The following is a 14,706-nucleotide window of genomic DNA, read 5'->3' on the forward strand; positions in this document are numbered from 1 at the left end:
ATGGAATAACACGACTTGCTGCTGTCCCTCAGTGGCCTCCGGCTTCATTTTCTGTTACGTTGTGGCATTTTGCAGCTCACAACAGGTCCAGCACATTATCATCAAAGAAGCCAATGATGCAGTGATTATTCATATTTATATGAATAGATAATAGTTGTCATATATTTAAAAAAAATGATCCAAATGTTTGTTATCTAACAAGTTTTAAAAACCACTAAAAAGCTCCCTTTTTTAAAATGTATTCCTCTTCAGTCTGGTTGAGCTGACATTATTCAAGTCCAGCCTTGCAGGCTGCGGTTCTCATAGAAGAATATGTGCATTGGTTTTTCCCAAAATGTTGAGTTCAGTATCAGAGCATTTTCTGCACCTTTTGACAGTCATAGATAGATTTTAAATTTCCCTGCATCAGGCAGATTCTTTAATTAACTTGACTGTGGCCGTGATTACTTATACAGTTAGCGTTAGTAAATATGCAACTTCGTAGTGAAATTTACTGCTAAAAAAAACTAGCAGCAATGTTACATTTTGTGGCTGCGTCTGTAATAAGGGGTAGGCTTATCAGTTCTTGAGAGTCTCCAGCATACCGACCCAGAATGAGGTTGACACGGAGAGTGGACATTGCTCCAGGCCTAAGAATATTCTGTGCCTGGTGTCTTAGAATTCTGCAAAAGAGGTGAAATAATATTTACCCTAAATGATAACATGCCTGACCTAATTTGCCATAATTTGTTCTTTGGGGACAGCAGCTTTCAAATCCTTGTAACCTACTGGTTTGTAATTTGTAATTTTCTTATTTTAAAATGAACTGATTGAGCCATTTTGTAGAATAGCAATAAATAAATGTTTGGCAAGTATTCCCAACACCAATAAATACATTTATTTGTATGTTTCCAGGATTCATTTTATGACACAAAACTAAAACTCAACACTGTTTCAAGCCTGTGACTTTTCAGTCACAAGATAAATCTTTGCAATAGGCCTCCCTTGCTTTTTTCAGGAACATGTACCAAATGTAGTGAAAAGAAACTCAATATGAAGCTTGTGGTGAAAACAACAAAAGCTTTTTAGACACTGCAGCAATCTCAGAACTCGTCCTTTTTGTTCCGCGGCATAGGTGAGATTTCCCATATGTCTTCATTTTGTTTCCAATTCTGCAGAAACCCAGCCGAAGTGAATGAGAGGGGAGCTGATGGATTGCACCCGCGGTCATGCATGACTTAGCATCTCGTTTGCTTCCCCCGCTAGCAGAGACGGTGGAACAACGGCAGGATTTACACAGACACAGAAAGGTAAATGAGATGACTGTTGCTGTTGAGGTCACAGGTTTTTTTGCAGGTGACTGGTTTTGATATCGTCAGTAGTATCACATGATGGGCTTCAATTTCATGCAGGCTGTTCATTTTGTAAGTATGTAGCATGCAGAAAAGGGGAATATCTCTTTAATTAAACACAGCTCTTAAAACTCTAAAAAGGGAAGACAATGAAAATTCTGATTATAGATTCCTAGTGTTATTGATGATCTTATGTCCTTATATTTTCTCTTTATCTTTAGTGTAATATATATATATATAAACGGAGTGTCTATTTGCACTCCCAGTACGAATAGCCTCGGCCACACAGCTGAGCTATTTACACCCTGTGACGTAACAACAAAAAAACGTTGCTCGCTTGCATCGAAATCATGGGGGACGTTCATCTTCCATGACCGCAGAAACTGGCATATTAGGGAAGTTTTGAAAATGGATACTACAGTTGCGCTTTCTGTCTTCAGTGAAAGCATACAACCGTTAGTTTGTTAGTTAGTACCTATTTTTTGTATACATTATGGTTACGTAGCAACCGAGGCTTGAAGAAACCAAGTGGTAAAAAGTTGCTCAACTTCCTGAAAGAGCTGCTAGGTGAGTGGTTAGTGCGCTTGCTTTTGGTATGGGAGTTTGTAGTTCGATTCCCCTATGTGGTGATCTTATTTTTTTAAATTTGGATTGGATAATTTGCATGCAATTGCGCAAGTCAGGACCGGCGAATGCGTATTTTTTTTTTTTTTTGCAGGGTGGTAGGGGAAGACTCATGAATATGCCTGCTCTGGTTGGGTTGGTTAGGTTTAGGCAAGAGGAGTGGGATGGTTATGGTTAGGGTAAGAATGTCAGGGCGATAATATTCCAAAAAGGTGTAATACATGAGTAGTATGGATAACTGTGTGTAAATATATGCCAAGGTACTGTAAATGCACAGGGGTGCAAATAGCATACATTGATATTTGTACCAGGGGTGCAAATAGCATACACTTCTAATTGCACCAGGGTACAAATAGCATACTGCTAATTGTACCAGGGGTGCAAATAGCCTCACCCATATATAAATATAAATAAATATATATATATATATATAAATATATATATATATATATATATATATATATATACATATTTTATGAATGGGAGTGCAGCACTGCAGGAATGTTATAGGAGAAAGCATTTAAAGCATGTTGAAAACAAAACAAGGGACATTACTATAGATGTCAGTGGATCCAATAAAATGCAGTACAGTTGCAGAATAAATGCATGAAGGTGGTGGAATCAGTGTGAAGGCAGCCAATGGAGATGCATGGGATCTGCTGCGGACACCGAATAACCTTGTTACAACTTCTCCAGGAGAAAATATATTAATAACCCTGTTAGAGTGGAAAAAATTTATTACGGTGCCACTGTGAACCCCCTCCTTGTTCCCACCAGATAATGACATTTCGGTAAAAGCAAATAAAATGGGCACATTTTCAACCTCATTACAGACTCAGTTCTGAAAAGGAATGCAAAAAAGGAGGAAACAAAAGAGAGAGCAAAGAATACGAGAGATAAACATTGGCATCGGCTTTGTATCTGTTTGTTTGTGTGTATCTGGGAGAGACTGTGTGTGTGTTTTATGCATACCTTGTCTGTGCCTTTAGGTGTGCATGCTTTGTGTACTTTGTGTGTTTGTGTGTGTAGATGAATGCTTTCTGAAGACTTTGGTGTGTGTGTGTGTGTTTGTTTGTGTGTCTGTGGGTTATGTATGCTTTGAGCGTACCTTTTTTTGATGCGTGTGTGCGTGCATCAACTCAACCCAAAGCCAAGCTGACAGACAGCTTCCCTCTGAGGAGCCCCTTAGTGTTTCTGATTGATCGTCATAATGCCAAGGTACAGGCCCTGTCCTTGGTGCCTATGCTAATCGCAGACTCATGCATATTTATGAGCTCCTTGGGAATCAACCAGCTAAATAAAGGATGAGGCCGTTGGCTTGGAGCTGCGTTCATCACAGACTGATTGATTAGAAAGAGAAAAAATCAGCTTAGAAAGTCCTGTGTGTTTTTCTTTTTTCTTCTCCTCAGCTCAGGGATTATAATGGGAGTTTGTGACTGCTAGGAGGGAAAACAGAAAGTGGAGGTCTCAAGATGAAATGGTTAAATGGAATAAAGTTGTTGAGTAGTTCCATTAACATGTCATTAGCTGTCACAGTATACCTTTACTTTTAACTGTGGTTTTTTCCCAATTTTCTGGACTGACTGACCTTCATTTGTTAAAGTAATGATGGCCACTCGTTTCTCTTTACTTAGCTGATTGGTTCTTGCCATAATATGAATTCTAACAGTTGTCCAATAGGGCTGTCGGCTGTGTATCAACCTGACTTCTGCACAACACAACTGATGGTCCCAACCCCATTAATGAGGAAAAAAATTCCACTAATTAACCCTGACAAAGCACACCTGTGAAATGAAAACCATTTCAGGTGTCAGGCACATCCTAAATTGCATTATAACCTAAATTATAACCCTGGCCTACTGTAATAAAAAGGCTGACCCTTTCTGTTATATATATTTTATAATCTACACTTTTTGGGACTCACTTGCAGATCATCTATTCCACCTCCTTTTAAACTTTTTTTGCTTTTGTTATTTCGGTTTTATTATATTTTGGTCTTCTTCTTCTGCCTGCTTTAAAGTGCTACATACAGTGCCTTGCGAAAGTATTCGGCCCCCTTGAACTTTTCGACCTTTTGCCACATTTCAGGCCTCAAACATAAAGATATAAAACTGTAATTTTTTGTGAAGAATCAACAACAAGTGGGACACAATCATGAAGTGGAAAGAAATTTATTGGATATTTCAAACCTTTTAAACAAATTAAAAAACTGAAATTAGTGCAAAATTATTCAGCCCCTTAAGTTAATACTTTGTAACGCCACCTTTTGCTGCGATTACAGCTGTAAGTCGCGGGGTATGTCTCTATCAGTTTTGCACATCGAGAGACTGACATTTTTGCCCATTCCTCCTTGCAAAACAGCTCGAGCTCAGTGAGGTTGGATGGAGAGCGTTTGTGAACAGCAGTTTTCAGTTCTTTCCACAGATTCTCGATTGGATTCAGGTCTGGACTTTGACTTGGCCATTCTAACACCTGGATATGTTTATTTGTGAACCATTCCATTGTAGATTTTGCTTTATGTTTTGGATCATTGTCTTGTTGGAAGACAAATCTCCGTCCCAGTCTCAGGTCTTTTGCAGACTCCATCAGGTTTTCTTCCAGAATGGTCCTGTATTTGGCTCCATCCATCTTCCCATCAATTTTAACCATCTTCCCCTGTCCCTGCTGAAGAAAAGCAGGCGCCCCAAACCATGATGCGGCCCCCCACCACCATGTTTGACAGTGCGGATGGTGTGTTCAGGGTGATGAGCTGTGTTGCTTTTACGCCAAACATAACGTTTTGCATTGTTGCCAAAAAGTTCGATTTTGGTTTCATCTGACCACAGCACCTTCTTCCACATGTTTGGTGTGTCTCCCAGGTGGCTTTTGGCAAACTTTAAACAACACTTTTTATGGATATCTTTAAGAAATGGCTTTCTTCTTGCCACTCTTCCATAAAAGGCCAGATTTGTGCAGTATACGACTGATTGTTGTCCTATGGACAGAGTCTCCCACCTCAGCTGTAGATCTCTGCAGTTCATCCAGAGTGATCATGGGCCTCTTGGCTGCATCTCTGATCAGTCTTCTCATTGTATGAGCTGAAAGTTTAGAGGGACGGCCGGGTCTTCGTAGATTTGTAGTGGTCTGATACTCCTTCCATTTCAATATTATCGGTTGCACAGTGCTCCTTGGGATGTTTAAAGCTTGGGAAATCTTTTTGTATCCAAATCCGGCTTTAAACTTCTCCACAACAGTATCTCGGACCTGCCTGGTGTGTTCCTTGTTCTTCATGATGCTCTCTGCGCTTTACACGGACCTCTGAGACTATCACAGAGCAGGTGCATTTATACGGAGACTTGATTACACATAGCTGGATTCTATTTATCATCATTAGTCATTTAGGTCAACATTGGATCATTCAGAGATCCTCACTGAACTTCTGGAGAGAGTTTGCTGCACTGAAAGTAAAGGGGCTGAATAATTTTGCACGCCCACTTTTTCAGTTTTTTATTTGTTAAAAAAGTTTGAAATAGCCAATGAATTTCGTTCCACTTCATAATTGGGACCCACTTGTTGTTGATTCTTCACAAAAAATTACAGTTTTATATCTTTATGTTTGAGGCCTGAAATGTGGCAAAAGGTCGAAACGTTCAAGGGGGCCGAATACTTTCGCAAGGCACTGTAAATGCACAAAAACACAAAAGCAATTTCTATGCATGTGAAAAACTAATCTTAATAATAATAATAATAAACCAGATTCTGATTCTGATACAACATGCAGTTACTGTTCTTAAAACAAGACAGTCATATTGATTGATTTTATTTTTCCATTTATTTTAGCTGATAAATCATCTCTCTCATCCTGTGTCACCCTTCTCCTACTTTGTGGTCCTATTGATGTCTGCTCTTCAGGTAAGCAAAATGTGTCAAACTAGAATTACCGTCTCCACCAAACCGTTAAATTGCAGTTGACATCCATGTCTGACGAGACTTGTACAATATATATGTAATGAAGACTTACAAGGAATTTTTGTCAACATAGAAGTTGACATATAAAATTCCAGTGAAACATTTCCAGAGAGAAACATGCTGTCTTCACTTAGAGACTATTTTTACAGAGGAGTAAAGAGGACTGATAAAGCTTTGTCATATTGTGCAACAACAATCACCTGAAGCTCAATGTCAGCAAAAGCAATTAGCTTGTGGTGAACTCCAAGAGGAACAGGATATGACACAAAGTTATAATCATGACAGTAAACAATGCTTCAAATATGGATGTTGCTGCAAAGAAGCTTTGAATTTAGGAATTCAAAGCTTCTTTGTGTGGATGCTTCACACACATCTCCAACCCAGCAGCAAAGAATATCCATACAATCACCACAGTTTTAGTGTCACCAATTCAGTATCCGACCAAATGTGAAATATGGTCACAATCTCCTTTGTTGTTATGTACTGTATATTAGTTATGGTGTATCACTTCATTTGTTTTCTTTGACTACCTTTAGTGATTTTTTTGCACAGTTAGTTATTCACACAGAACTGTGTCATACAAAAAAAGACAGAAAGAGCCTAGGGGAAGGGGGAGGGCAGACTTTGTGGAAGGTCTCAAGGGGACCTCTAAAAGAAGCTTGATCTTTTCAAGAATGATTGCATTACATTACATTTAGCTGGCGCTTTTATCCAAAGTGACTTATAATTGCTATATATATATATATATATATATCAGAGGCCACACACCTCTGCAGCAACTAGGGGTTAAGTGTCTTGCTCAGGTACACATTGGTTTATGTATCACAGTGGGAATCAAACCTGGATCTCCCACACCAAAGGCATGTGTCATATCCACTGCGCCATCACCACCCAAATGGATTGCATTACCTCAACAATCAAAGTCATAGTTTGGTATGTTGAAAAAAGTCATAGTATAGTATATTGAATAAAAGTCACAAAAAGTTCATAGTATATAGAAAAAAAGTAATTGTACAGTATGTCAAAAAAGTCAGATAGTATGTCGAAAAATGTCATAAACGGTAGCATAGCATGTTGAAAAAATGGATATCGAAAAAAGTTATGTATATTATGTTGAAAAAACGTCATAGTATAGTATCTTGAAAAGTTGTATAGGAAGTCGAAAAAAGTCACAAACGTTATAGTATAGTATGTAGAAAAAAAGTAATAGTAATAGTATAGTATGACAAAAAAGTCATAGTATAGCATGACAAAAAAAAGTCAGTATAGTATGTCAAAAAAAGTCATATATAGTATGTAGAAAAGTTGCAGTATAGTATTTTGAAAAAGTCATATAGTCATAGTACAGCATGACGAAAAGTCATAAAAACTGATAGTATAGTATGTCAAAAAAGTCATAGTATTGTATGTCGAAAAAAGTCATATGATAGTATGTCGAAAAAACTCATAGTATTGTTTGTTTTTCTGGCTCTTGTTTGTCTTACAGTATCCCGGTCATGGCGAAGGGTTGTAGTCCACGAACTGAGCCACACCTGGGCCCTTTGTTGTTTTTGATATGAAGCTCCTTACTCTTCCCTCTCGGGCACAGCTATTTTCTTTTCTATGCTGCAGACATATCCACACATCCATACATGCTTACATGACTGATAAATATGTTCTTTCTGGTGATCATCATTATTTGTAAATAAAAAAATACAATGCTTAGTTGAGAATTTGTCTGGTCCCCCATTTTTTTAACAGCCTTTGAGTCGGGCAATGACATATGCCGTAGAAAGCCATAGTATATTATGTTACACAAATGTCATAGGTAAAAAGTAATTGTATGGTATGTCGAAAAAAGTGATAAATAATAATTGTGAGGTAGAGGAAATAAGTCATAGTATAGTATGTCAAAATAAGTCATAGTATGGTACGTCAAAAAAGTGAAAAAAAGTCATAGTATAGTATGTTACACAAATGTCATAGGTAAAAAGTAATTGTATGGTATGTCAAAAAGTGATAAATAGTAATTGTGAGGTTGAGGAAATAAGTCATAGTATAGTATGTCAAAATAAGTCAAAGTATAGTGTGTTGAAAAAAGTGATAAAAAAGTAGTAGTTTAGTGTGTCGAAAAAAGTGATGAAAAAGTAATTGTATGGTATGTGGAAATAATTCGTATTATAGTATGACGAAGTAATTGATTAAAAAGTCATACTATAGTGTGTTGAAAAAAGGGATTAAAAAAGTAATTGTATGGTATGTCGAAAAAAGTCACAGTATATACAGTACAGGCCAAAAGTTTGGACACACCTCATTCAATGCGTTTTCTTTATTTTCATGACTATTTACACTGTAGATTCTCACTGAAGGCATCAAAACTATGAATGAACTCATGTACTTAACAAAAAAGTGTGAAATAACTGAAAACATGTCTTATATTTTAGATTCCTCAAAGTAGCCACCCTTTGCTTTTTTGATAGCGCTGCAAACCCTTGGTGTTCTCTCAATGAGCTTCATGAGGTAGTCACCTGAAATGGTTTTCATTTCACAGGTGTGCCTTGTCAGGGTTAATTAGTGGAATTTTTTTCCTCATTAATGGGGTTGGGACCATCAGTTGTGTTGTGCAGAAGTCAGGTTGATACACAGCCGACAGCGCTATTGAACAACTGTTAGAATTCATATTATGGCAAGAACCAATCAGCTAAGTAAAGAGAAATGAGTGGCCATCATTACTTTAACAAATGAAGGTCAGTCCAGAAAATTGGGAAAACTTTGCAAGTTTCCAAGTGCAGTCGCAAAAACCATCAAGCGTTACAACGAAACTGGCTCACATGAGGACCACCCCAGGAAAGAAAGACCAAGAGTCACCTCTGCTGCTGAGGATAAGTTCATCCGAGTCACCAGCCTCAGAAATCGCAAGTTAACAGCAGCTCAGATTAGAGACCAGATGAATGCCACACAGAGTTCTAGCAGCAGACACATCTCTAGAACAACTGTTAAGAGGAGACTGCGTGAATCAGGCCTTCATGGTCAAATAGTTGCTAGGAAACCACTGCTAAGGAGAGGCAACAAGCAGAAGAGATTTGTTTGGGCCAAGAAACACAAGGAATGGACATTAGACCAGTGGAAATCTGTGCTTTGGTCTGATGAGTCCAAATTTGAGATCTTTGGTTCCAACCGCCATGTCTTTGTGCGACGCAGAAAAGGTGAACGGATGGATTCTACATGCCTGGTTCCCACCGTGAAGCATGGAGGAGGAGGTGTGATGGTGTGGGGATGCTTTGCTGGTGACACTGTTGGGGATTTATTCAAAACTGAAGGCATACTGAACCAGCATGGCTACCACAGCATCCTGCAGCGACATGCCATCCCATCCGGTTTGCGTTTAGTTGGACGATCATTTATTTTTCAACAGGACAATGACCCCAAACACACCTCCAGGCTGTGTAAGGGCTATTTGACCAAGAAGGAGAGCGATGGAGTGCTGCGCCAGATGACCTGGCCTCTACAGTCACCGGACCTGAACCCAATCGAGTTGGTTTGGGGTGAGCTGGACCGCAGAGTGAAGGCAAAAGGCCAACAAGTGCTAAGCATCTCTGGGAACTTCTTCAACTGTTGGAAAACTATTTCTGCTCATCAAGAGAATGCCTAGAGTGTGCAAAGCAGTATTCAGAGCAAAGGGTGGCTACTTTGAAGAAACTAGAATATAAGACGTTTTCAGTTATTTCAAAAGTCATAGTATAGTATGTCGAAAAAAATGATTAAAGAAGTAATAGTATAGTGTGTCGAAAAAAGGAAAAGTATTGTATGTCAAAAAAAGTGATGAAAAATAATACTATAGTAGGATGGAAAAAGTGGTAAAAAGTCATAGTATAGTATGTCAAAAAAAGAAGTAAAAAGTTAGAGTATAGTATGTCGAAATGGGTCACTTCGAAAAAATAGTCATACTATAGTGTGTTGAAAAAAGTGATGAAGTCATAGTATAGTATGTTGAAAAAAGTGATAAAGAAGTCATAGCAGAATGTCGAAAAAAGTGAAAAAAAGTCATAGTACAGTGTGTTGAAAAAAGTCATAGTATAGTATGTCAAAAGAAATAACTAAAAAGTCATAGTATAGTATGTGGAAAAAACTTTATAAAAAAGTGATAGTATAGTGTGTCGAAAAAAGTGACTAAAAAAGTAATTGTATGGTATTCAGAAATGAGTAATAATATAGTATGTCGAAATAAGTCATAGTATAGTATGTCGAAGTAAGTGATTGAAAAGTCATAGTATAGTGTGTTGAAAAAATTGATATAAAAAAGTAATAGTATAGTGTGTCGAAAAAGTGAAAAAAAGTAATTGTATGGTATGCAGAAATTAGTCATAGTATAGTATGTCGAAATAAGTGATAAATAGTCATAGAATAGTGTGTTGAAAAAAGTGATGAAGAAGTCATAGTAGAGTACAGTATGTTGAAAGAAATAATTAATCTCCTCAAGTCTGGAGAGGATTGCTGCAGCCATGGAGCGTGGGCCTCCGAAAGCACCACCTGCACCTGTTGTGCGCCTTCCTCCTCCCCCCACTCCATCTCCGTCCACCCGCTCCACCAGGAGCGTATCAAGTGTCCAATCCTACCGTAGTTCAACATCACTTCTCCTTAAGTCCTCTAATATTTCCTCATTTAGGTCATCAACACATCCATGATTCATGGAAATGTGTAAAACTCAACAAGCCACAAAGAATGCTGCGACTTTTTGAGGACTGTACTGTAAAGTGCCTCTTGACCTATCCAAACACCAGAACACGCCTCCTCTTTTCGCTAAACCGCCCCCGGGAGCGCGGATGCATTCCCTAATTTACCGACGTGCATCTGTGGAGGGAAACATACTATACTAAACTATACTATACTATTAGTGTTTTCAACATGCTATACTATGACTGTTTGACATACTATACTATGATTTTTCTCGACAAACTATACTATGACTGTTTGACATACTATACAATGACTGTTTTAGACATACTATACTATGACTTTTTATCAATTTTTTCGACATACTATACTATGACTATTTAACATACTATACTATGACTGTTTTAGACATACTATACTATGACTTTTTATCAATTTTTTCGACATACTATACTATAACTGTTTTATCACTTTTTTCGACATGCTATACTATGACTGTTTGACATACAATAATATGACTGCTTGACATACTATACAATGACTGTTTTTGACATACTATAGTATGACTTTTTAGCAATTATTTCGACATACTATGCTATGACTGTTTTATCACTTTTTTAGACTATACTATGACTGTTTGACATACTATACTAATTGGGTTATCGACATACATACTATACTATTAGTGTTTTCGAACTGCTATACTATGACTGTTTTTTTTTTTTTTTTTTTTTTTTTTTTTTTTTTTTTTTTTTTTTTTTTTTTTTTTTTTTTTTTTTTTTTATTTTTTTTTTTTTTTTTTCTCTATACTATGGCTGTTTGACATACTATATTATGACTTTTTTCGACATACTATACAAAGACTGTTTTCGACATACTATACTATGACTTTTTAATCACTTTCATTGACATGCTATACTATGACTGTTTGACATACTAAACTATGACTGTTTTCGAAATACTATACTATAACTGTTTTATCACTTTTTTCGACATGCTATACTATGACTGTTTTTGACATGCTATACTATGACTGTTTTCGACATACTACACTATGACTGTTTGACATACTATACTATGATTTATCTCGACAAACTATACTATGACTGTTTTCGAAATACTACAATGACTTTCAATCAATTTTTTTGACATGCTGTACTATGACTGTTTGACATACTAACTATGACTTTTCGGACATACTATACTATGACTTTTGAATCACTTTTTTTGACATGTTATACTATGACTGTTTTCGACATACGATACTATGACTTTTCATCAATTTTTTCGACATACTATACTATGACTGTTTTATCACTTTTTTCGACATACTATACTATGGCTGTTTGACATACTATATTATGACTTTTTTCGACATACTATACTAAGACTTTTTATCAATTTTTTCGACATGCTATACTATGACTGTTTTATTACTTTTTTCGACATGCTATACTATTACTGTTTGACATACTATACTATTAGTGTTTTCGACATACTATAAATTTTTTTGACAAACTATACTATGACTTTTTAGCAATTATTTCGACATACTATACTATGACTTTTTATCAATTTTTTCGAAATACTATACTATAACTGTTTTATCACTTTTTTCGACATGCTGTACTATGACTGTTTTCGACATACTATACTATGACTGTTTGACATACTATACTATGATTTTTCTCGACAAACTATACTATGACTGTTTTCGACATTCTATACTATGACTTGTAATCAATTTTTTCGACATGCTATACTATGACTGTTTTCGAAATACTACACTGACTTTTAATAAATTTTTTCGACATGCTGTACTTTGACTGTTTGACATACTAACTATGACTTTTTTCGACATACTATACAAAGACTGTTTTCGACATACTATACTATGACTTTTTAATCACTTTCATTGACATGCTATACTATGACTGTTTGACATACTAAACTATGACTGTTTTCGACATGCTATACTATGACTTTTTATAAATTTTTTCGAAATACTATACTATAACTGTTTTATCACTTTTTTCGACATGCTATACTATGACTGTTTTCGACATACTATACTATGACTGTTTGACATACTATACTATGATTTATCTCGACAAACTATACTATGACTGTTTTCGAAATACTACAATGACTTTCAATCAATTTTTTCGACATGCTGTACTATGACTGTTTGACATACTAACTATGACTTTTTTCGACATACTATACTATGACTTTTGAATCACTTTTTTTGACATGTTATACTATGACTGTTTTCGACATACGATACTATGACTTTTCATCAATTTTTTCGACATACTATACTATGGCTGTTTGACATACTATATTATGACTTTTTTCGACATACTATACTAAGACTTTTTATCAATTTTTTCGACATGCTATACTATGACTGTTTTATTACTTTTTTCGACATGCTATACTATTACTGTTTGACATACTATACTATTAGTGTTTTCGACATAGTATACTATGACTGTTTTCGACATACTATACTATGACTGTTTTATCACTTTTTTCGACATGCTATACTTTGACTATTTGACATACTATACTATTAGTGTTTTCGACATACTATAAATTTTTTCGACAAACTATACTATGACTTTTTAGCAATTATTTCGACATACTATACTATGACTTTTTATCAACTTTTCGAAATACTATACTATAACTGTTTTATCACTTTTTTCGACATGCTGTACTATGACTGTTTTCGACATACTATACTATGACTGTTTGACATACTATACTATGATTTTTCTCGACAAACTATACTATGACTGTTTTCGACATTCTATACTATGACTTGTAATCAATTTTTTCGACATGCTATACTATGACTGTTTTCGAAATACTACACTGACTTTTAATAAATTTGTTCGACATGCTGTACTTTGACTGTTTGACATACTAACTATGACTTTTTTCGACATACTATACTATGACTTTTTAATCACTTTTTTTGACATGTTATACTATGACTGTTTTCGACATACGATACTATGACTTTTCATCAATTTTTTCGACATACTATACTATGACTGTTTTATCACTTTTTTCGACATACTATACCATGGCTGTTTGACATACTATATTATGACTTTTTTCGACATACTATACTAAGACTGTTTTCGACATACTATACTTTGACTTTTTAATCACTTTTTTTGACAGGCTATATCATGACTATTTGACATACTATACTATGACTTTTTCGACATACTATACTAAGACTGTTTTCGACATACTATACTATGACTTTTTAATCACTTTCATTGACATGCTATACTATGACTGTTTGGCATACTAAACTATGAGCGGTTTTTGACATACTATACTATGACTTTTTATAAATTTTTTCGACATGCTATACTATGACTGTTTTAACACTTTTTCGAACATGCTATACTATGACTGTTTGACATAATATACTCTGACTTTTTTTCGACATACTATACTATGACTGTTTGACATTATACTATGACTTTTATGTTCATAGCCTACTATATTATGACTGTTTTTGGACATACTATACTATGACTTTTTATCAATTTTTTCAACATGCTATACTGTGACTGTTTGACATACTATACTATGACTGTTTATCACTTTTTTCGACATGCTATACTATGACTGTTTTTGACATGCTATACTATGACTGTTTTCGACATACTACACTATGACTGTTTGACATACTATACTATGATTTATCTCGACAAACTATACTATGACTGTTTTCGAAATACTACAATGACTTTCAATCAATTTTTTTGACATGCTGTACTATGACTGTTTGACATACTAACTATGACTTTTTTCGACATACTATACTATGACTTTTGAATCACTTTTTTGACATGTTATACTATGACTGTTTTCGACCGATACTATGACTTTTCATCAATTTTTTCGACATACTATACTATGACTGTTTTATCACTTTTTCGACATACTATACTATGGCTGTTTGACATACTATATTATGACTTTTTCGACATACTATACTAAGACTTTTTATCAATTTTTTGGACATGCTATACTATGACTGTTTTATTACTTTTTTCGGACATGCTATACTATTACTGTTTGACATACTATACTATTAGTGTTTTCGACATACTATAAATTT

General features: G+C 35.5%; 1 long non-coding RNA gene across 1 annotated transcript; it reads left to right on the top strand.

Moving 5' to 3' along the window:
- The first annotated feature begins 1,189 nt into the window (after positions 1 to 1,189).
- LOC120558237 lies at positions 1,190 to 7,585 on the top strand. Its single transcript, XR_005639070.1, has 3 exons — positions 1,190 to 1,289; positions 5,775 to 5,846; positions 7,390 to 7,585. It is a non-coding gene; the product is annotated as an uncharacterized LOC120558237 (long non-coding RNA).
- Positions 7,586 to 14,706: the final 7,121 nt, after the last annotated feature.

The sequence above is a fragment of the Perca fluviatilis genome, chromosome 4 (assembly GCF_010015445.1).
Source record: "Perca fluviatilis chromosome 4, GENO_Pfluv_1.0, whole genome shotgun sequence".
In the NCBI taxonomy this organism is placed as follows: Eukaryota; Metazoa; Chordata; class Actinopteri; order Perciformes; family Percidae; genus Perca; species Perca fluviatilis.